Source organism: Lepisosteus platostomus, unplaced genomic scaffold (genome assembly GCF_059453375.1).
Source record: "Lepisosteus platostomus isolate fLepPlt1 unplaced genomic scaffold, fLepPlt1.hap1 Scaffold_30_H1, whole genome shotgun sequence".
In the NCBI taxonomy this organism is placed as follows: domain Eukaryota; kingdom Metazoa; phylum Chordata; class Actinopteri; order Semionotiformes; family Lepisosteidae; genus Lepisosteus; species Lepisosteus platostomus.
Window position 1 is genome coordinate 560,001 of NW_028291658.1, and position 21,363 is coordinate 581,363.

At 42.1% G+C, this 21,363-nt stretch overlaps 5 non-coding genes across 5 annotated transcripts; 4 read left to right on the forward strand and 1 right to left on the reverse strand.

Moving 5' to 3' along the window:
• Nucleotides 1-1,153: 1,153 nt before the first annotated feature.
• Nucleotides 1,154-1,235, reverse strand: trnat-ggu (transfer RNA threonine (anticodon GGU)). Its single transcript has one exon. It is a non-coding gene; the product is annotated as a tRNA-Thr (tRNA).
• Nucleotides 1,236-2,851: 1,616 nt separating this feature from the next.
• On the forward strand, nt 2,852-2,924 carry trnar-acg (transfer RNA arginine (anticodon ACG)). Its single transcript has one exon. It is a non-coding gene; the product is annotated as a tRNA-Arg (tRNA).
• A 2,452-nt stretch (nt 2,925-5,376) lies between these two features.
• On the forward strand, nt 5,377-5,449 carry trnar-ucu (transfer RNA arginine (anticodon UCU)). The gene has a single exon. It is a non-coding gene; the product is annotated as a tRNA-Arg (tRNA).
• Nucleotides 5,450-10,107: 4,658 nt separating this feature from the next.
• On the forward strand, nt 10,108-10,180 carry trnar-ucg (transfer RNA arginine (anticodon UCG)). The gene has a single exon. It is a non-coding gene; the product is annotated as a tRNA-Arg (tRNA).
• Nucleotides 10,181-19,174: 8,994 nt separating this feature from the next.
• On the forward strand, nt 19,175-19,248 carry trnat-agu (transfer RNA threonine (anticodon AGU)). The gene has a single exon. It is a non-coding gene; the product is annotated as a tRNA-Thr (tRNA).
• The last annotated feature ends 2,115 nt before the right edge of the window (nt 19,249-21,363 follow it).

Here is a 21,363-nt window from a genome sequence, read left to right on the forward strand (position 1 = left end):
GAAAGGGGGCGGGCACGTACAGTTCACATTCAAGCCACAAGTACTCTTCTCGGATGTTACACAAACAAATCCTAACGTCTTGAAAGCATTGCAGCATGTTTGTGTCCCACTTCCCGTGGCTGCAGGACGACTGACACGAACGGACAAACACATTTAATCTGTGGCGTTTAGCGTGACATAGTCTTGCAGGCATCGTGCTGTCTCACTGCAATACTATACCGCTGGAGGAAACAGTCCATCTGGCCATGAAACTCATTTGAACGTCTAGCTACAGCAACTAACAATATCATGATTTATTCAGGATGTGTGGAATCAGCACGTCCCGGAGACAGCTTCCGAAATCGTGAGCATTCTCTGGTGGTGTCCTGCAGGGCACCTGTGGGCATGCGTTGGTGGTATAGTGGTGACCATAGCTGCTTTCCATGGTTCATTTCCTGGCCAACGCAGTGGGGATTGGTTTCAAATGCTGTCATGAGCCTTGGACTGTGACTAGCAAAGCGAAGCCTTTTGAAAGAGCTAAAGCACTGCAAAACGGAATTGAAGGAGAATCTTACAGGGGATTCTGAGCGGTGTCTGCATACATGCAGTCCGATACGGGTGCTGAAAGCTTGAGCTACTCTCAATGTCATGCTGCCTTTCCCCGGAGTAAATCTGTTACATGGAAAGAATGCTTCTCGCAGGTTCAAAAAGGGACCATTGTTAATTGGAGAAATCAATGATTTCGAATGAATTCTGTATGCGTTAAAAGACAGCTATACACAGAAAACATGCAGGACACTGCTCATGAATGATGTTTCCCGAGCCGAAACACAGTGCGTTTTTTCAAGCCATTTGACAAAGCCCACCCACTGAAAACTGCAGCAGATCGTGTAAAGACGTTCAACTTTGTAACTACTGCAGGCACGGGAAGCAGAATAAATTCCTCTTTTCAAACTGTCAAAGGTTTGCTTTCCGAACGCTGCAGGACATCGCACAATCTCTTTTGAACAGGGACAAACGATTTCTTATGGGGCGCAGTAAGTACTGTTACTGTCACTGCTCGATACCGACGTTGGCCCACTATACCATGTTCAGCCACCGCTAGAAAATGTACAGCTCTAGCACCAGAGCAAACAACAGGAGGGCCAACGTCAAACGTGTAAGACATGGAGAGCGATGAGAATGGGATTCGAACCCATGTCTGCAGAGCACAATGGATTACCAGTCCATCGCCTTAACCACTCAGCCACCTTGTCAATGAAACTGGGCTGTCCGGACATGGGATGGCGCGCTCCAGATGATCTTTTTCTTTTTTTTCCCTCGTACTCGAGGGTCATTTTCCTGTTCCACATGCAATTTCAACATTTTCCTTAGGAGATGTCAAGCCAGCAAGCCACTGCTGTGGTTCAGTGGCCAGTGTGGAGTTCAGTGGCCCTGTTGTACACAGAAAGCAAATTGAGCTCCTTGGACATCAAAAGTTCCAGATAAAAGCCATTTGTCACCCTTTCTCTTGGTGTTGATATTGCTATTGTATGTAAAGGTGGCAACTTGCTCAGCGAGCAGGCGGAGCACACACCGAATGCAGATGTGTCTGAGTGGTGTGTCCAAGTGGCTGCAAAAGGATAATGCTCCTGGGGCGCCGGGGATTAGTTGGTTAAAGCGCCTGCCTGGTAAATAGGAGATCCTGGGTTCAAATCCCAGCGGTGCCTTCTTTGTTCTGTTTTCTCAAACAGAACTGGTCCTTACAGACAACCGCCTACGGCTAGACTTGCAAGTATTCATTTCCTGTCTTTAACGCTTCCTGTTTTTCTTAAAATGGATGCAACTTGCAAAACATGAAATACAAACCTTGCTAATCAGCGCTGGCGGCTGGCAAAAAAAAAAAGAAGTCAGCAATGTTTTTTTTCTTTAACCTTAACCCTGCTAACGGAGACGAGTTAAACAACCGAGTCTATGCAGCTTAAACGGTCCGCATGTCGGGTTCTTAGCTGAAAGGGTGGTAAATCACGCTCACCCCAGTCCTTAATCTTTTAAAGAGGATACAAAATTGAACCTAGTCGCCACATCACATACATCCTGTTCAATGATAAAAAAGTGACATCTATCCTCGATCCAGAGTAAATCCCACGTTGAGGGCATACTTTTTTCCACTTTACCATGAGTCGGGCTCAGCTGCACAGAGGCGAGAGCAGAGCAATGAGGTCACGGGGACAGGGGAGTCACACGCTGGCGGTTTAAACACGCGGAAGAAAACTGAGGGATCCACAGTATGTGGACCCTCCGTGCGCCATCAGTCCGCACTCCGGACTCTGAATCCTGCCATCCAAGTTAAGATCTCGGCGGAACCTGAGGCGCAGTTCCTTCTTAAAACGTAATCTGGTGAGCATTTCTAGAATCGTACTTGTATAGATGCAGCCTTTAATGTGTTGCTAGGTTAAAATTGATGACTTCTTGAACTTCAGTAGGCAACTGCCCTCTTGATTTCGGATTTAATTTCTTTATTACAGGGGCGCTTTTATGAAGACAGAGTCATGTTCAGGTACTTTTCTTGATGGAGGAAGCATATTTCGGACTCTGTGATCTGCTCACCTGGAAAGGTCTGCTGTACTACTACAAGAGAGAAGTAGAGTCTGGAAGAAGGGACAATTTTATGATGCTTTGGAAGATAATGTTTTTTTTTTCTTTGAAATCGAAATGAATCAGAATATCAGTGCAAAAGACAGACTCTTGGTTTGGTTTGAGATATGGTTTTAAAACAGACAAAATGTAGAAAACAGGTCTTTCTCACTTTTGGTAAAGAATGGACCGGGGGTAATATTTTACTAGTTGCAGTGCTGATCTCACTGGGTTACAGTCCTGCAGTGTCACACCGGGGCCAGTGGCGCAATGGATAACGCGTCTGACTACGGATCAGGAGATTGCAGGTTCGACTCCTGCCTGGCTCGGGTCGTTTTTAAACGCATCTGGCTACTCCCTAAGTAGTCTGTGCTACTTACTGCATTGTAATCGTACCCGGTAAGAGATTTCCTTCATGTAAATGAACTGCACCTGACAGCTTTAGAAAAACACCTGGGCTCAGTACGGTGCTGAGAGCTCAGCGTTGCTGTTCTAATTAGCACGCACTGCATCGGCTATGAGCCCGAACCTTTCAATTATTCCGATCAGTAAGTCAACACGTAGTCCACATGAACGGTAGAAATATTCTCTTGTCTGTCTCTTGTTTGTATAGAACTGAATGTCCCTGACAATGTTCTGTTAGTTTTAATTGAAGAACGGCATTTGTGTTCAAATATACCAGACAAGTTTATGTAACTGCTCATGCGACACTCAGTTGTAATTAGTCAAGAAATAAAGTCGAACAACAGCTGCGGGTTTGATTCTGAACGTATGAGATTGCAGCGCCTTTTACTTCCATTGACAAATGATAGAGATTCGAAGAGAGATCCTTCAGACCAGCAAGCAAACCCACGGCTATTTCGGTTTTCTATCTAGGCAACGTTGGTGTCTGCAATAGCATACATGAAAGCGTGATGCAATTTCTGTGGCTACATTTGTTGCACGTCATGCACAGTAAGAGTGTTTCTAACACCAAATAAAAAGTCAACAATTAGCGATCACGCCCTTCTCCTCAGTTAACCCACTGAAACCCTTGCTGTTAACAGTTCTTTACTGCGTGCTTTACCAGCACCTACATATCGTGTCGGTTCTTTCAGCTTTATTCATTAGGTTTTCAAAGGTATAAGTAGAGCACCAGAGGTGCGAACGCAAAATGTGTGGTTATCTGAAGAATTGATTTCAATGGCAGCGGGTCCAAGCGATTTCGCGTTGTTATAGTACCAGGAAAGGAGAAGCGGCACTTCGCCTCTGCCGTGCAGGCACAAGGCGACGTGCGGCAGACGCCGGAGTCGGCAGGTTTCGAACTTGCGCGGGGAAGCCCCAACGCATTTCGAGCCCATCGCCTTAACCACTCGAGCACGACAAATGCGAACTCGCCGCCGCCGTATTCCTCCTATAATCAAACACGGACTGCGAGGTGGCTGCGGAAACCTTTTTAAAGTTGCTCTCCGTTAAAAAAAAATACCTTTCACAAGATTCGTGCCGGCAGACAGACACGCCTCAGAGGGTTTAAGGCTGGCTTCACGTTCAAATGATAAAGTCCCCCAGTCCGGATGTCAAAACGCAACTTTGGCAGACAGAAAAAAACATCAACAAACCAAAAATGTGGACAAGGATTTTACAAGCTGCACCACACTGCACTTTCAAAAGCATTTACATTCGTGTTAGACGCAGGAATTGCCTTTGATTTGCGCGCTTACGAACGCCATGGAAAACGAAACAAAACTAAAGCCCTCAGCTCCTGCACTTGATTATAGTCCCGTTACGTGTCGAAGCAGGAATTTACGTCATCCTACCACTGTAACACGGGGAATAGAGGGAAATGAGCACAAGCTACGAATTGTCTCAATCACTCCCTACAGTAGTAAGACGCCTGGAAGCGTGCACCCCCATCATTAATCTTTGCGCATCTGTGCAAGGTAAACTCTGTAGCAGTCTCTGAAACGGCTCAAAGGAAACACGTGATTGATTCCATGTGCATCTGGGGTTCATTTCTTATTTACATTTAATTCAAGGGAAAGGCTTGGGTCAGTTTCAGACGGCCTCCAACAGCGAGATTCAAGCGCCCCACCTTCAGCCCAATCTGCGCCGCCAGAACGCCAACGGCTCCTCTGGTCTCCGGGGTGCGGTTGTGACCCCGTAACCTAAAGTGTTGGTGGCAGACAAATGGAGACTAACAGGTGATGTCCTAGGACATGACTACATTGTGACACTCGGTGGGGATGGTGACCATTGCTTGGAAAAGAGTGCGAGGCCCCTTTAGAAAAACATTTTGTTAACAGGCATTCTGCCTTAGTCCAAACACCTATAGCTTGCAAAGCGCATGCTATTAGACAGGCACCTCTGCAAGACCTTAAGAGTCTCTTAAACTAGTGATAGTAAGGTGTTCCCAATGGGCGATGTTTGGCTTTCAAATCATCTCTCTGTGGAAGCGCCGAGATGCAGCTGTTTAAGGCTTAGAAGCAGCTGACTGTTTCACTACCTAGCGGATTACTGTCAGTCAGGGAGCTCAGAGGTGAAAAGCCTGTCTGAGAAACAATTCGCCGTCAATCAGTTCAATATGTTCCGTACCAGCTCGGCGCACCTGAGATCATCTTGGTAGCCGTGTAGCTCAGATGAGTGAGAGCGTGTGTGTGTGCACCACCGTGATTGGATGCCGGTCCTTCTCAGGTCACAGTAAACCTTCTGCTGCCTAACTTTCCTAATTTTGGGGATCCCTTTGAAAAAGCAAAGGAAAAAAAAAACTGGCTCTTCATCAGCGTGATCGACCCAACCCAGTGTGTCCCAGTGGCCTAATGGATAAGGCACTGGCCTTCTAAGCCAGGGATTGTGGGTTTGAGTCCCATCTGGGGTGCTCCTGTCCCATTTTGAGCGTACAAATGTCCTTGTGATTTGCAAAGCTGCAACCCCACCTTACTCAGTGAGCGTCTCTGCTTTTCTCTCACATACAGTTGGGAGAAAAACTTTTGTAAACAGCCCTTCGGAATGATGTGGATTTCTGCATGAATGGCTCCTAACATGTGATCTTATCTTTATCTAAGTCATAATAATCAATAAAGAGAGTCTGATTTAACAAACAACACACGCCCAACATTTGACATTGCTGTTTTAACAAAACAGCCTCCGCCATGCTTCCCAGGTGGGATGAGGTTTTGGAGTTGGTATGCAGTGTTTTGTTATCTCCAAACATAACGCTGTGCACATTTACCAACAAGTTCAACTTTTGTCACGTCTGTCCACAGAACATTGTTCCAGGAGTTGCTGTGGAACATCCATGTGGTCTTTAGCAAACTTGAGAGGGGCAGTGGTGGTTTTTTTTGGGGGGAGAGCAGTGGTTTCCTCCATGGTGACCTCGCATGATCACCACTCCTGTTCAGATTTTTTCTTATGGTGGACTCATGAACACAGACGTAAGACAAAGTCAACCACCTGTTCGCTAGATCCCATCCCCACTCAGCTAGTCAAAGATTCCCTCGAAGGACTGGCAGGACCTATAATTAGTATGATGAATGCATCGCTTGCGTCAGGCGTTGTACCTGATCAATTTAAGGTAGCGGTTGTTAGACCGCTCCTTAAGAAGTCAAATTTGGATCCACAAGTTCTTAACAACTACAGGCCTGTCTCAAAGGTCCCATTTCAATCTAAAAGTCTTGGGAGAATAGTTGTTGCCCAACGTCAATCGTATCTGGATTCAAATAATATACTTGAGAAATTTCAGTCTGGTTTCTGAAACTGCATTAACAAGAGTCGTAAATGATATTCTCTTAGCTACTGATGCGGGGAATGCAACAGTGCTTGTGCTTTTAGATCTTAGAGCTGCCTTTGACACGGTTGACCTCTCTGTTTTGTTACACAGGCTTGAGTTTGAGGTTGGCTTATCTGGAACCGTCCTTCAGTGGTTTACTTCACATTTTACTCATCGTTTTCATTATGTTCAAATATCTAATAATTGTACTGCTTCATCAATGTCACCAGTTCAATTTGGGGTACCAGAAGATCAGTGCTGGGACCAATATTGCTCTCTCTCTCTACATGCTGCTGATAGGTAGGATAATATGAAAAAATAATATGAACTTTCATTCATATGCTGATGACACTCAAATAAACATTTTGTTTACACCAAACGACAACTCTTCTATTATCAGTTTAGTTAAATGCATTAAGGAAGGAAACACTTGGATGTGTGAAAACTTTTTGTTACTCAACTCTGAGAAAACTGAGGATCTGTTGATCGGAGGCAACAATACTGATAGGACTACTATAACTTCAGCACTTAACTCAGAGGATTTAAACATTTGCCTCAAAGAGACAGCACGTTACCTAGGCGGCATATTAGACACAAGGCTCTTAACAACTTGCATTGTTAAGTGCCTTGGGACAACCTTGTTGTGAAAGGCGCTATATAGAAATACATTGATTTGAATTGAATTGACAATGTAAAATGTTGTGTGTGTTGTTTGTTAAACAAGACTGTCTTTATTTATCAAAAAATAAAAGGAATTTGCTAGGAATGCAAACGTTAGGTTGCGCTTCTTCATGCTGCATCGTCGGCATGAGTGGAGCTTTTTAAACGTCTGTACTTACTGTGCCCCATAAGAAATCGTTTGTCCCCGTTCAAAAGAGATTGTGCGATGTCCTGCAGTGTTCGCAAAGTAAACCTTTGACAGTTTGAAAAGAGGAATTTATTCTGCTTCCTGTGCGTGCAGTAGTTACAAAGTTGAACGTCTTTACACGATTTGCTGCAGTTTTCAGTGGGCGGGCTTTGTCAGATGGCTTGGAAAAACGCACTGTGTTTCGGCTCGGGAAACATCATGAGAAGTGTCCTGCATGTTTTCTGTGTATAGCTGTCTTTTAACGCATACAGAATTCATTCGAAATCATTGATTTCTCCAATTAACAAGGGTCCCTTAAAAGATGAGTCAAAGTAACGTCTAATCGGATTAGTTTCCTTAGAGCTGGTTCAGAGTTTGCTCAAGAGTTTACCTTTCACAGATGCGCAAAGAAGAATGTTGGGGGTGCATGCTTCAAGGTGCCTTACAGCTGTAGGGAGTGATTCGAGATTCGAGACGATTCGTGCCGTGTGCTCGTTCCCATATACCGTACGCCCCGGGGTGCAGTGCTAGGATGACGTAAAATACCGCTCGGGCACGTAACGGCGTTATATGCAAGTGCGGGACGTGAGGGTTTTCGTTTGTTCATTTTGTTTTGTTTTGCTCTGCTTTGCTTTGTTTCTTGGTCAAGAGGCGTAAGGTAAGTCGTAATCCAGGGAGAACACTGGTGGCAAACAGTCCGAGGTGAGAGGCGAGGTCCAAAGTCGAAAAGGCAGAAGGGGAGTCCAATATCCAGAATAAACGAGGTAATGGAAAAAACGCCAGGTAGAGCTCTCAAGGAGTAGACTCAATACCAGCGGGAAGCAGATAAAGATGGTAAAAATAGCACTGCGTACCGCACGGTGGAGTGTGTGCAGGTGGGTAAACTCGTGCGGCGGCGTTTGTTAATAATCACCCGCTGCTGGTGCTGTTTAGATTGCTTAAGAGTTGGTCTTAACTGCCTGGCGGTCATGACAAGCTCCTCTTTAAGCTGTGGTTTAGTTTGCATTCATGTGTTTCTAGAGCAGTTATTTATGGGGGTGGGTGGGTCTTTCACAGAGGCTCAGGACAAATCCCCTGCATGAAAGTCTACTGTGTGCGTTCAAACAGTCACAGGTTAAGAGCCAGGCAGGAGGACAATGGACAGAAGAAGCAACGAACTAAAAATAAAAGAACGAATATGAAAAAGCCACCATCTTTTTCTTTTTGACATTTTCCGACTTTCATGCAAGCCAGGACAAAGTTGCTCGTAGCTACTTGTGGATTCAAATACTCTATCGAGTGCTTTGATGAGTTTTTGCAATTTGATTGTCGTCCTGTCAGCCTGTTTCTGTTTTTTTTTTCAATCTAGTGATGGAAAGTAAGAGGGAAATGATGGAGCAATCAATAACCGCTCCGGAAAAATGGCAGAAAGAAATGGCCCGTCACTAAGGACATTTGTGAAGCAGAGGAGTGACATCACCACAAAGGCGACTTATTCTGCTGATCGTTTTGGTGAATAATGATTGAGGCGTGTTAAGAGAAAGGTAGCTGCGTCAGCATGCTTAGGCTGCAAAGGATAAAGCAAAGGTTTACTCCATGCTGAAAAGAGAAGAAAAGAAGCACAACGTTTCGGCTGTGGAGCCTTCTGCGCCATCTTCTTTAGCAATGGTGATGATGTTTACATTGGAAAAACTGAGACACGCATACTGGAGGGGCTTGAACCACCAACTTTTCAGCACCACAGAGTCTGACAGTCTTTTGTGCGCCCTACATTTGCAGGTTTATGGTCAAAGAAAACAATCACTTGCACTTCTTGCAGCCGGCAATCTTTTTCCACTGACAACCAAGAAATGGATTTCATCTTTCACAAGCTGTATGGATTTCTTCAAAAACAAGTTATTCCAGAAAGGAAATGAATTCTTGCATTAAACTGAACCAAGCTGTACATGTTTGTCTGAAATGAGATATGCGGCACAACAAGACACGGAGAGAGGCACCGCTGGTATTCAGACCCAGGATCGCCTGCTTACTAGGCAGGCACTTTAAGCCACTAGGGAACAGCGCCAGCAGAGCACCGTGCTTTTACAGACACTTGGACACATCTGCGTTCGGTGTGCACTTAATCTGCTCTCTGAGCCCGTTGCCTCCGTCCCATTTAATAGCAGAACTGACGCCAAGAGAAATGATGAGAAATGGCATTTATCGGGCACTTCTCATGTCCAAGGAGCTCAATGCCCTTGACACCTCCCCAAGGCGACAGAGCTGTGCATTCTTTGGCGACAACATTTTTTCTTTTGTTTTATTTCTATACTTATTGATAGAATAAAAACGATATGTCATGTACTGTAAGGGAAATGTCTCTTTTCATGGGGAAAGCTAGCACCAGCAAATGTTGTGTTTAGAAGAAGTGATTTAACATGACACGTGACCTAATTTACCGGAGCAAAAGCTCACCCAGCAAGCCCTGCTTTACTTCTACAGGAGAGAAGTACTGTAGAGTCTGCAAGATGTTCAGCTGGGTAGCTACGTCAGCATGCCTCGGCTGCAAAGGAACAAGTAATAGGTTTATTGCATGCTGAAAAGAGAAGAACGGAAACACAGCGTTTCGGCCGTGAGGTCTTCTCACACCTGAAGAAGCCTCACACCTGTAAAAGGCTCCATGGTTTTCTTTCTTCTCTTTTCAACATGGAATACACCTATTGTCTGCAAGATGTGACAATTTCACGGTGTTTTGGAAGAAAACCTTTTTTCTTTGAATTCAAAATCAATCAGAATTTCAGCACGACACACCAACACTTTTTCTGTTTTAAGGAGATGATATTTTAAACCTGATAAAAATAGTAGGAAACACAAGTTTCTTGCTGTGAAAATTTAGATGGGGAAGTGTACTACTGGTAGCAGTGTAGAGCTCTCTGTGGTGGAATGCAAACACATGTTCTATGGGCCAGTGGCGTAATGGATTACGCGTCTGACTTCGGATCAGAAGATTGTAGGTTCGAGTCCTGCCTGGTTCGTGAGGCTTTTAAACCTCTCAGGTTCCTCGGTAACAGGTTGCCGTCATGTATATGAACTATAGAAAAGCATCTGCCACAACCCGTAAATTAGCACGCAAGTGCGGGCTAGTTAACACAGAACTGTATGGAGATCATCTCCAGCTCCGAGCTCAATTGCAATGAAAAAACATGCAGAACAGAACTGGAGAGCAGCTGAATTTGTGCTCAGTAGGGTGGGGAGGACTCAGCATTGCTATTGTTCTAATTGGCATGAACTGCAGGGGATCTGAATCAGAACACGTCACTTAGTTCGATCATTGCGTCAATATGTAGGCCACGTTAATATAGAATTATTACTTTGTCTGTCTCGTCTTTGTATATAGGTGAATGTCCCTGACAATTTCATGTTAGTTTTTAAGAACGACATTGGTGCTAATATATACATATATAGCATATAAGGAACACGTAAAAGTTTAGTCCATGTTGAAAAGATAAGAAAACCGCCACAACGTTTCATCTCGGAATAAATCTTTACTTGTTGTTTTGCAGCCTACCCATTCTGACCTAACTCCTCCCTTGAAATTCCCTAACAGATAAGGGTACGTAACGGCTCATGCGATGCTCAGTTGCAATTTGTCCCAAAACAAACAAGAACAGCAGCTGAGGGTTTGAGTTTGAACATGCACTGTATTAAAGCAGCTTTTATTTCCATTGATAAATGCTAGATATTCCTACAGAGATTCTCCAGGTAGTAAGCGATTCCTGTTTCTGTTTCTATTTCTGTTTCATATATATATATACAGTATATATACAGTATTGTACTATTATTATATAATTGTTACACTGTGGCTGTGTTGTGTGTGTTAAGCTGCTGTTGCACTGCAATTTCCCTCACGGGATCAATAAAGTATCTATCTATAAGAAGACATTACCAACAACGACCACAAGATGGAGATATTGTCTAGACATTACCAACAACGACCACAAGATGGAGATATTGTCCAAAGAGGCAAGAAGGGCAAAGCCGCGATAAGGTAAAATCATTTTTTGTAAGAGATTGCTGTCAGAATGCACATCCGTATCCCAAACAGAATCTCTAGTAAAATATGATCATTTGTGAAACAGGCAATTGAGTGTCTGCTACAATATGATTGCTACAGATGCAGCCATTCAAAATGCGCGGGCGTACGCTGTACGCAGTCTACCACAAGTTACCGGTAAATACCGCGAGTTACCGGTAAATACCGCTAGCAAAATAATAGTATCCGGAATTTCCGCAAGGTGGAGCTAATAAAGCTCAACTTCTCATGTTTGAGCTGTAGCCATCAAAGTCTTTAATGAAGATATTACTAATAGTATTAATAATAAATGAACTTGGACAAGCTGTAAACTCAAAGTATTGCCCTGGTCCACATTATTTTTTTCATTGCCCGTCTTTGTAAAAGTAACACCACAGCATTTCGCAATCACGCATTTTTTTCCAATCATGCAAAGTACAGTAATTTTTGAGAATCGATTCACCATGCCTTTCACATGCTCATAAAAGAGGTTGATTTAGGAACATAAACATATTACCGTATGCAAACTGTACTGTATACAGTTTGTATATGTATATGTATATGTATATGTATATTTAATGTCTTAACTGTGCCCGTTTAAGTATTGAATATTTATATGGAATTTTACCACTGAAGGGAAATCTTAGTGCCTGAGCATAAAAAGAATTGGAGCATACTGGAACACGTGTGAAGGCCATAAACGATATTAATTTTGGAACATAAACATACAGTATATGGCTGGTCTCGGTACTTTAAAGAAAACATACACGAAACATGGTTTCATTATGACCAGAATCGGTCTTGAGATATTTTTAACTTGATTTACAGTATTTGAGAGGTATGTCTTGACACCGATACTACGTAAATACTCCTCACGTATATGTTTCTAGGTTTATATTATGCATTTCATACGGTCAAATTGCTTTTGAGCAACTGATAAGAAGCGCGAAACGGTATGCCCAGGGCGTTTTAGTTTTCGTTTTGTTTTAATGCAGTGCAGTGGATTGATTAGAGATATCAAGTACATACAAGTCATTTTTTAAATGTTGTAGTTCGTCTTGTAAAAATGTTACGAGTACATCATCTGTCAACAATTACACAGGTTCTGTTTCCATATTGCGGTTTTTGGTTACGTAATATTATTTTCTAATTTCACGTTGTGAATATATGATTTGGGCAAACAGAGCCGCAAAGAAGTACATTATGGGTTGTTGTTGTTTTTTTGCAGTTTTATCTAAAATAAGCGATGCTTAAACCTTTGTCTGATTCTTGTGAAACTATCCACACGACAGTTACCTAGGAGTTGACTTCAGTGATGTCACTGATGGGATGTTTCTAAAAATCCATCCTCTGTAAAACATCTTCTCTAGTTGTTCTGCATATGTATTCGCTAATGAAGCTGTGTTTTTCTGAGCCTGGTTCTCTACATTTCTGTATGAACCAGCTTAGAGGGCTAAAGACAGCTTGTGTTTAAATTGAGTGTAAGGTAATTTATGCTTCTAAAGTCATGGTCAGCATTTATTATTGTACTGTGCTGTAAACTTCTTCTGTGCCTAATTACATTATTTTATAGTCGATAATGTTTCTGTAGTGCTTTTTCAGCCCTCAGCATGTGTCTGCGCTGGTGGTGCTGTGGGTTAGGTTCCTGACTCCTATGTCACATGGTCTGTGGTTGAATCTCATGGAACTATGACTTTAATTTTTAACAAACATTTCTTTGAAAAAATGAAACATTTCCCTTGGTCAGAGATTAAATAAAACCTCACTCGCATCAAAACAAATTTATATTTCTAAATATCACAACATGATCGAATTTACGTCTTTTTAATAACAATGAATAGTCACCTATGCGTTACAAAATAAACATTTATATTGATTTGAATTGCGTTTTGATTTAAATCGTAAACGCATGTTTAAATATATGTGTTTAAAGGCGATATACTGTATAAAAGCGCTGATTCTTATGGAATGTGTTCGGCCGGGGATTCAAAAAAAATATTTTTTTTAATCGCGTATCTAAGGAAAATTGCAGTATAACTTTGTTCATGCACAAACAGTGGCATGTTACATTATAATTTGGGTGTCTCCTCTTGCCAGAAAGCTCTAAATTGCATTTTGAGTGCGGTTTTTGACTTTTTCTAAATTGCAACCCATAAATAAAGCTGATACAGTTTAGACTTACTGTATTCTAAACTGTATTACAACATCACATTGGACAATGCAACGTAAATTGCAAAAATGCACTTGGAATCTATCCTAGCCCTACTATGAAAATTATTTAAACTGCGACACTTATCATTCATCTTTAAATAAACTTTATTTTATATAGCGTTTTAAGGGAATAGGTAATTAGATTGCTCATAAACCTAATCGCTTTTTCTACATAAACACAGCGTGATTGCTCTCTGAAAATGGTTTTTTCTTTATATTTAGGCTCAGATTTCAACTATAGATCGTATTATTATGAACTTTCTTGGAAAAATGTCTTTTATGTAAACCATGTTTGCTATTAATTCATTTAGGGCTAAAATACGTTCATTGTCTTCCAATCGAGTCGAGTTGACATTGGAAGCTTGCCACGCCCGGACTGTTACACCAACGCATTAGCATGTTGAAGCGATTTCATTGAGGAGGCCATCTACTAGTTAACACTGTACTTCCTACTTTGAAAATACCTGTGAAATTGGTTTAATTCGTCACAGCCAGCACTCCGGCAGAGAGGGGGGTTGTACTCGTTAATGTCTGATGACATACAAGTGGAAAGATTACAGATTTTAACCGTCTTTTTTCTGAACCAGGGAAAATCTGATCATGTTTCTCTATAACAATAATAAAAAACTTTATTTTCAATTATTTTACATATCCCGCTTGCACATCGCATGACTTTAATAAATCTATTCTTTATTAATACTAAATAAATAATACTAAAAATACTTCAGCAAATAGGTCACTTGATTTTTGGAATAATTCCAAATAGCACAATGATCCACTGGCATCCCTGAAGTCTGTTTAGTGCATAATCTTCCAAATACAATCACTAAGCAATTATAAGAATTATACCATCCTACTTCTTTGTGATATCCTGTAAAAACTAAACCTATTTTTATAAGGCTTTTACTCAAAAGATTTCCAAACACACAAAGCATTTGTGAAGTACTATAGTATTTCTAAAGGTTACTGGTACAACATCAATCATTAAAGCTTAACAATAAAGTTTAGATTGCTGACTATGGACTAACTACATTAACTAACTGCAATGCAACACTATACATTTTACAAGAATATCTGGTTGAATTCTTGCATTTGTAGCCAATTTAATGCGAGAGAAATAAGCCAATTTAATTATTTCACAAAAAATAATGTGATATAAAATGGATGTTTTTAACTTTATTGTAGTGTTTTAGAAACTAATATGTCTTCAAAAATGGTTGTTTTTCACTCCTAGGAATGAAAGCTGTTGTTATATAATGTTTATTTTAAAATTTTGAAAAATCAAAGGATTCTAGCTTTCTCCCCTTTCAGGCATCGGACACAGAGAACCTCATGGTTTTCCTAAAAATCATTTTTTATGTTCCCTGGTGTTCCAAACTTAGTTTTAATCAATTTTAATTTGTTATTATGTTAAAAACAGGGTAATAAATTTCTAATTGGACTATAAATAATGTCATATTGTCTGCTATAAAACTGATGTTTTCAACTCTATTGTAGAGATTCTAGAATCAACTAATAGAGAATTGAAATAAAAAAGGGCATAAGAAAACATTACCAACAACGACCACAAGATGGAGATATTGTCTAGACATTACCAACAACGACCACAAGATGGAGATATTGTCCAAAGAGGCAAGAAGGGCAAAGCTGCGATAAGGTAAAATCATTTTTTGAAAGAGATTGCTGTCAGAATGCACAACTGAATCCCAAACAGAATCTCTAGTCAAATATGATCATTTGTGAAACAGGCAAATGAGTTTCTCAGGTGCCCATTGCTCATTTTCAGACACATTTATGCAATACTTTCACCATGCGTTGAGCAATAGGGATTAAAGATACCAGAGGTAAGGTTTAAAAGTGATTCTGAGGTGCAACACATCAGCGATACAGCTAGGCATCTGAAATGCGGGGTTTGAGAGCCCTTCAGGGAACACCGTACCCTAAAGGTACCAGAAGTCCACTAGTATAAGCATTAAGTCACTGTCACCCCTGTTACAATGTGATTGCTACATATCTTCATTTCTTTGGTTTTTAAGGAGTAAGAGTGCAGGGGGTCTAAATCTGCGATCCAGTGTGTTGAAGTATTTCACAACACTACCTGTAGCCCGTATGGAAATAAATACTAATTCTGATTATTGCCCTGGGCATGTACCAATAAATCACTGAGCATATATCACTGTGTTGAAGCTAGAGACCTGTATGTAATATTATGGTGCTAAAATGTCATTTTCACATATATTAATGTAATAAATGATTGCTTATGCTTAATAAACAAATCTAATTAAAATAAAAACTTAAGTTTTGTATTTGTCTTGTACCATAGAACATGATTTTCTTTGTATTTCAAGCCCACAAAGTGTCCAAATGATGCACGACATGATATAAGGAAGATTATCACATGAAAAATCGGTATTATCTTTCTCATGAAAATGCATTCCTTTCATTACCTTTTAATTTTTAAAATGAACTCAAGTTGTGTATAATGTAATAATTTAAGTAGAATAGATTCTAATAATATAATGATCCAGTGTGTTGCACTACTTCACTGCTTCACTGTTCTATGCCGTCTGGAAATAAATCCTCAGACTGCTTACTGCCCTGGGCTTGTACCAATAAATTACAGGAGCACATCTATATATCACTGCGTTGAAGCAGGAGACACACAATCACTGCAAACACATCCTAAATACAGTGTTCCAGCACCTTTGACCTCATCCAGAACGTATCATTTCTTGAAAGGGATTGCTGTCTGAATGCACATCTGAATCCCAAACAGAATCTCTAGTAAAATACGATCATTTGTGAAACAGGCAAATGACTGTCTCAGGGGCCCATTCCTCATTCTCAAGACACATGTATTCAGTACGTACACCATGCATTGAGCAAAAGGGATCAAAGACACCACAGGTAAGGTTAGAATTCATTCTGACTATATTCTAAAATATTGGACTCATATTCTTATGATGGCAGACATGATGCTGCGTTTAAAACCGGGGTTAATGGACATTATATGACTGTCAATTCTGTTTTGTTTTGGAGACACTTGGCTGCCTATATGGTACAGTGCAGCGTGAAGGAAACATTTTCCAAAACTGTGTCAGCTCAAAAGTTGTAAGAGAACCTCTCCAGCTGCTTTAACTCTCTTCATTTTTGTCATTTAATTGTCTGTCGGCACTATGTGGCAGCGTTGCATGACAACCCATCTCACCACGGAAAGGAACCTAACAGCTTTGGTAAGAGAGGAGAAAAGGACCTGGCCAGTAAGGGGCTCGAACCCACGACTTTGACGTTATTAGCACCATGCTCTAACCAACTGAGCTAACCGGCCTCACGACAGTGGTCCTCTCTGTGCAGCGCCTTTTACTTCCATTGACAAATGATAGCAATTCGAAGAGAGATCCTTCAGACCAGCAAGCAAACCCACGGCTATTTCGGTTTTCTATCTAGGCAACGTTGGTGTCTGCAATAGCATACATGAAAGCGTGATGCAATTTCTGTGGCTACATTTGTTGCACGTCATGCACAGTAAGAGTGTTTCTAACACCAAATAAAAAGTCAACAATTAGCGATCACGCCTTCTCCTCAGTTAACCCACTGAAACCCTTGCTGTTAACAGTTCTTTACTGCGTGCTTTAAGAACACCTACATAATGTGTCAGTTCTTTCAGCTTTATTCATTAGGTTTTCAAAGGCATAAGTAGAGCACCAGAGGCGCGAACGTAAGATGTGTGGTTATCTGAAGAACTCATTTCCATGGCAGCAGGGCCAAGTGATTCAGCGTATTTATAGTACCAGGAATGGAGAAGCGGCACTTCGCCTTTGCCGGGGAGGCACAAGGATACGTGTGGCAGACGCCATAGTCGGCAGGATTCAAACCTGTGCAGGGAGTTCGCAACGGATTTCAAGTCCATCGCCTTAAACACACGGCCACGACTACAGCAAGCTCACCCCCGCCGCATTCCTCCTATAATCTAACACAGAGTGCGAGGTGGCTGCGGAAACTTTTTCAAAGTCGCTCTCCGTTAAAAAAAAATAAATACCTTTGACAAAATACGTGCCGGCAGACAGACATGCCTCAGAGGGTTTAAGGCTGGCTTCACGTTCAAATGATAAAGTCTCCCCGTCCGGATGTCAAAATGGAACTTTGGCAGACAGAAAAAACATCAACAAACCACAAATGTGGACAAGGATTTTACAAGCTGCACCACACTGCACTTTCCAAAGCATTTACATTCCTGTTAGACGCAGGAATTGCCTTTGATTTGCGCGCTTACGAACGCCATGGAAAACGAAACAAAACTAAAGCCCTCAGCTCCTGCACTTGATTATAATGCCGTTACGTGTCGAAGCAGGAATTTATGTCATCCTACCACTGCAATACGGGGAATAGAGGGAAATGAGCACACGCTACGTATGTCTCAATCACTCCCTAGAGTCGTAAGGCGCATTGAAGGGTGCACACCCATCATTAATCGTTGCGCCTCTGTGAAAGGAAAGCTCTTGAGCAGTCTTTGAAACAGCTCGGATGAAACACTTGATTGCTTCCATGTGCATCTGGAGCCCATTTCTTATTTTCACTTCACGCCGCCCAAAGCATTTCTAAAACAGGAGATTCGTGTTTGGGAATGCGCCCTGCCCTACGAATAAAACAGGTCTACGGGTCTGAAACCTGCTCCACGGAAAACAGTTCTGTTGCGCTTTTGATCAAAGGGAGATTCGCTGTTCTTACTTTTTGATGACATAACACCCAAAGGGGCTTCTTTGGAGCTGGATTCCAACCAGCATCCTAAAGTTTCTTGGCGGTATCCTTTACAGTCCTCTGTTCGGTCGACAAGGGACAGAAGGGGGCAGCTTTCCTCACACACACAGTGCAATGTACTGTAGTGTTCCCGTTCATTGAATTCGCAGTTCTGCATCAGACCTCTAACTCGTTTCCTTAGCTTGGATTTAAGCCATGAAGAAGGCTTCTAGTCTATAAACGTCTAGAGAAATCACAAACTATTTGAGAGGCCATCATCCCAGGGGAACTGACAAAGTCTATCCCTAAACACCTAGCGCAATCTCTCGAGAGACTGTCAAAAATCGCTTTCTCCGTTTGCGTTGCAAGTAAGTGAAAACGCGGTCTCAAACCAGAGCCACTTGGCAGCAGCGGCACGTAAATACTGTTACTGTCACTGCTCGATACTGACGTTAGCCTACTATACCATGTTCAGCCACCACTAGGAAATGTACGGCTCTAGTACTGGAGCAAACAACAGGAGGGCCAAAGGCACACGGGCACACATGGAGAGTGACGAGAATGGGACTCGAACCCATGCGTGTAGAGTACAATGGATTAGCAGTCCATCGCCTTAACCACTCGGCCACCTCGTCTAGGAAACTGGGCTGTCCAGACATGGGTTGCAGCGCTCCAGATGATCTTTTTCTTTTTTTTCCCTCGTACTCGAGGGTCATTTTCCTGTTCCACATGCGATTTCAACATTTTCCTTGGGAGATGTCAAGCCAGCAAGCCACTGGTTCAGTGGCCATTGTGGAGTTCAGTGGCCCTGTTGTACACAGAATGCACATTGAGCTCCTTGGACATGAAAAGTTCCAGATAAAAGCCATTTGTCATCCTTTCTCTTGGTGTCGATGTTGCTATTGTATGTAAAGGTGGCAACTTGCTCAGCGAACAGGCGGAGCACACACCGAATGCAGATGTGTCTGAGTGGTGTGTCCAAGTGGCTGCAAAACGACAGCACTCCCAGGGCGCCGTGGCTTAGTTGGTTAAAGCGCCTGCCTAGTAAACAGGAGATCCTGGGTCCGAATCCCAGCGGTGCCTTTTTTGTTCTGTGTTCTCGAACAGAACTGGTCATTATGGACAACCGCCTACAGCTAGACCTAATTAAATGCAAGTATTCATTTCCTGTCTTTAACGCGACTTGTTTTTCTTAAAATGGATGCAACTTGCAAAACATGAAATACAAACCTTGCTAATCAGTGCTAGCGGCTGGCAAAAAAAAAAAGAAGTCAGCAATGTTTTTTTTCTTTAACCTTAACCCTGCTAATGGAGAAGAGTTAAACAACCGAGTCTATGCAGCTTAAACGGTGCGCACGTCGGGTTCTTAGCTGAAAGGGTGGTAAATCACGCTCACCCCAGTTCTTAATCTTTTAAAGAGGATACAAAATTGAACCTAGTCGCCACATCACATACATCCTGTTCAATGATAAAAAGGTAACATCTATCCTTGCTCCAGAGTAAATCTCACGTTGAAGGCATCTTTTTTTTCACTTTACCGTGAATCGGGCTCGGCTGCACAGAGGAGAGAGCAGAGCAATGAGGTCACTGGGACAGGGGAGTCACATGCTGGCGGTTTGAATACGCGGAAGATCACTGAGGGATCCACAGTATATGGACCCTCCGTGCGCCATCAGTCCGCACTCCGGACTCTGAATCCTGCCATCCGAGTTAAGATCTCGGCGGAACCTGAGGCGCAGTTCCTTCTTAAAACGTAATCTGGTGAGCATTTCTAGAATCGTACTTGTATAGATGCAGCCTTTAATGTGTTGCTAGGTTAAAATTGATGACTTCTTGTATTTCAGTAGGTAACTGCCCTCTTGATTTCAGATTCAATTTCTTTATTACAGGGGCGCTTTTATGAAGACAGAGTCATGTTCAGGTACTTTGCTTGATGGAGGAAGCTCATTTCGGACTCTGTGATCTGCTCACCTGGAAAGGTCTGCTGTACTACTACAAGAGAGAAGTAGAGTCTGGAAGAAGGGACAATTTTATGATGCTTTGGAAGGTAGGTTTTTTTTTTCTTTGAAATCGAAATGAATCAGAATATCAGTGCAAAAGACAAACTCTTGGTTTGGTTTAAAGAAATATGGTTTTAAAACAGACAAAATGTAGAAAACAGGTGTTTCTCACTTTTGGAAAAGAATGGACCGGGGGTAATAGTTTACTAGTTGCAGTGCTGAGCTCACCGGGTTGCAGTCCTGCAATGTCACACGATGGCCAGTGGCGCAATAGATAACGCGTTTGACTACGAATCAGGAGATTGTAAGTTTGACTCCTGCCTGGCTCGGGTCGTTTTTAAACGCATCGGGCTACTCCCCTAAGTAGTCTGTGCTACTTACTGCATTGTAATCGTACTCAGTAAGAGATTTCCTTCATGTAAATGAACTGCACCTGACAGCTTTAGGAAATCACCTGGGCTCAGTACGGTGCTGAGAGCTCAGCGTTGCTGTTGTTCTAATTAGCACGCACTGCATCGGCTATGAACCCGAACTTTTCAATTATTCCGATCATTAAGTCAACACGTAGTCCACATGAAAGGTAGAAATATTCTCTTGTCTGTCTCTTGTTTGTATAGAACTGAATGTCCCTGACAATGTACTGTTAGTTTTAATTGAAGAACGGCATTTGTGTTCAAATATACCAGACAAGTTTATGTAACTGCTCTTGCGACACTAAGTTGTAATTAGTCAAGAAATAAAGTCGAACAACAGCTGCGGGTTTAATTCTGAACGTATGAGATTGCAGCGCCTTTTACTTCCATTGACAAATGATAGAGATTTGAAGAGAGATCCTTCAGACCAGCAAGCAAACCCACGGCTATTTCGGTTTTCTATCTAGGCAACGTTGGTGTCTGCAATAGCATACATGAAAGCGTGATGCAATTTCTGTGGCTACATTTGTTCCACGTCATGCACAGTAAGAATGTTTCTAACACCAAATACAATGTCAACAATTAGCGATCACGCCTTCTCCTCAGTTAACCCACTGAAACCCTTGCTGTTAACAGTTCTTTAATGCGTGCTTTACGAGCACCTATATATTGTGTCGGTTCTTTCAGTTTTATTCATTAGGTTTTCAAAGGCATAAGTACAACACCAGAGGTGCGAACGCAAGATGTGTGGTTATCTGAAGAACTCATTTCCATGGCAGCGGGGC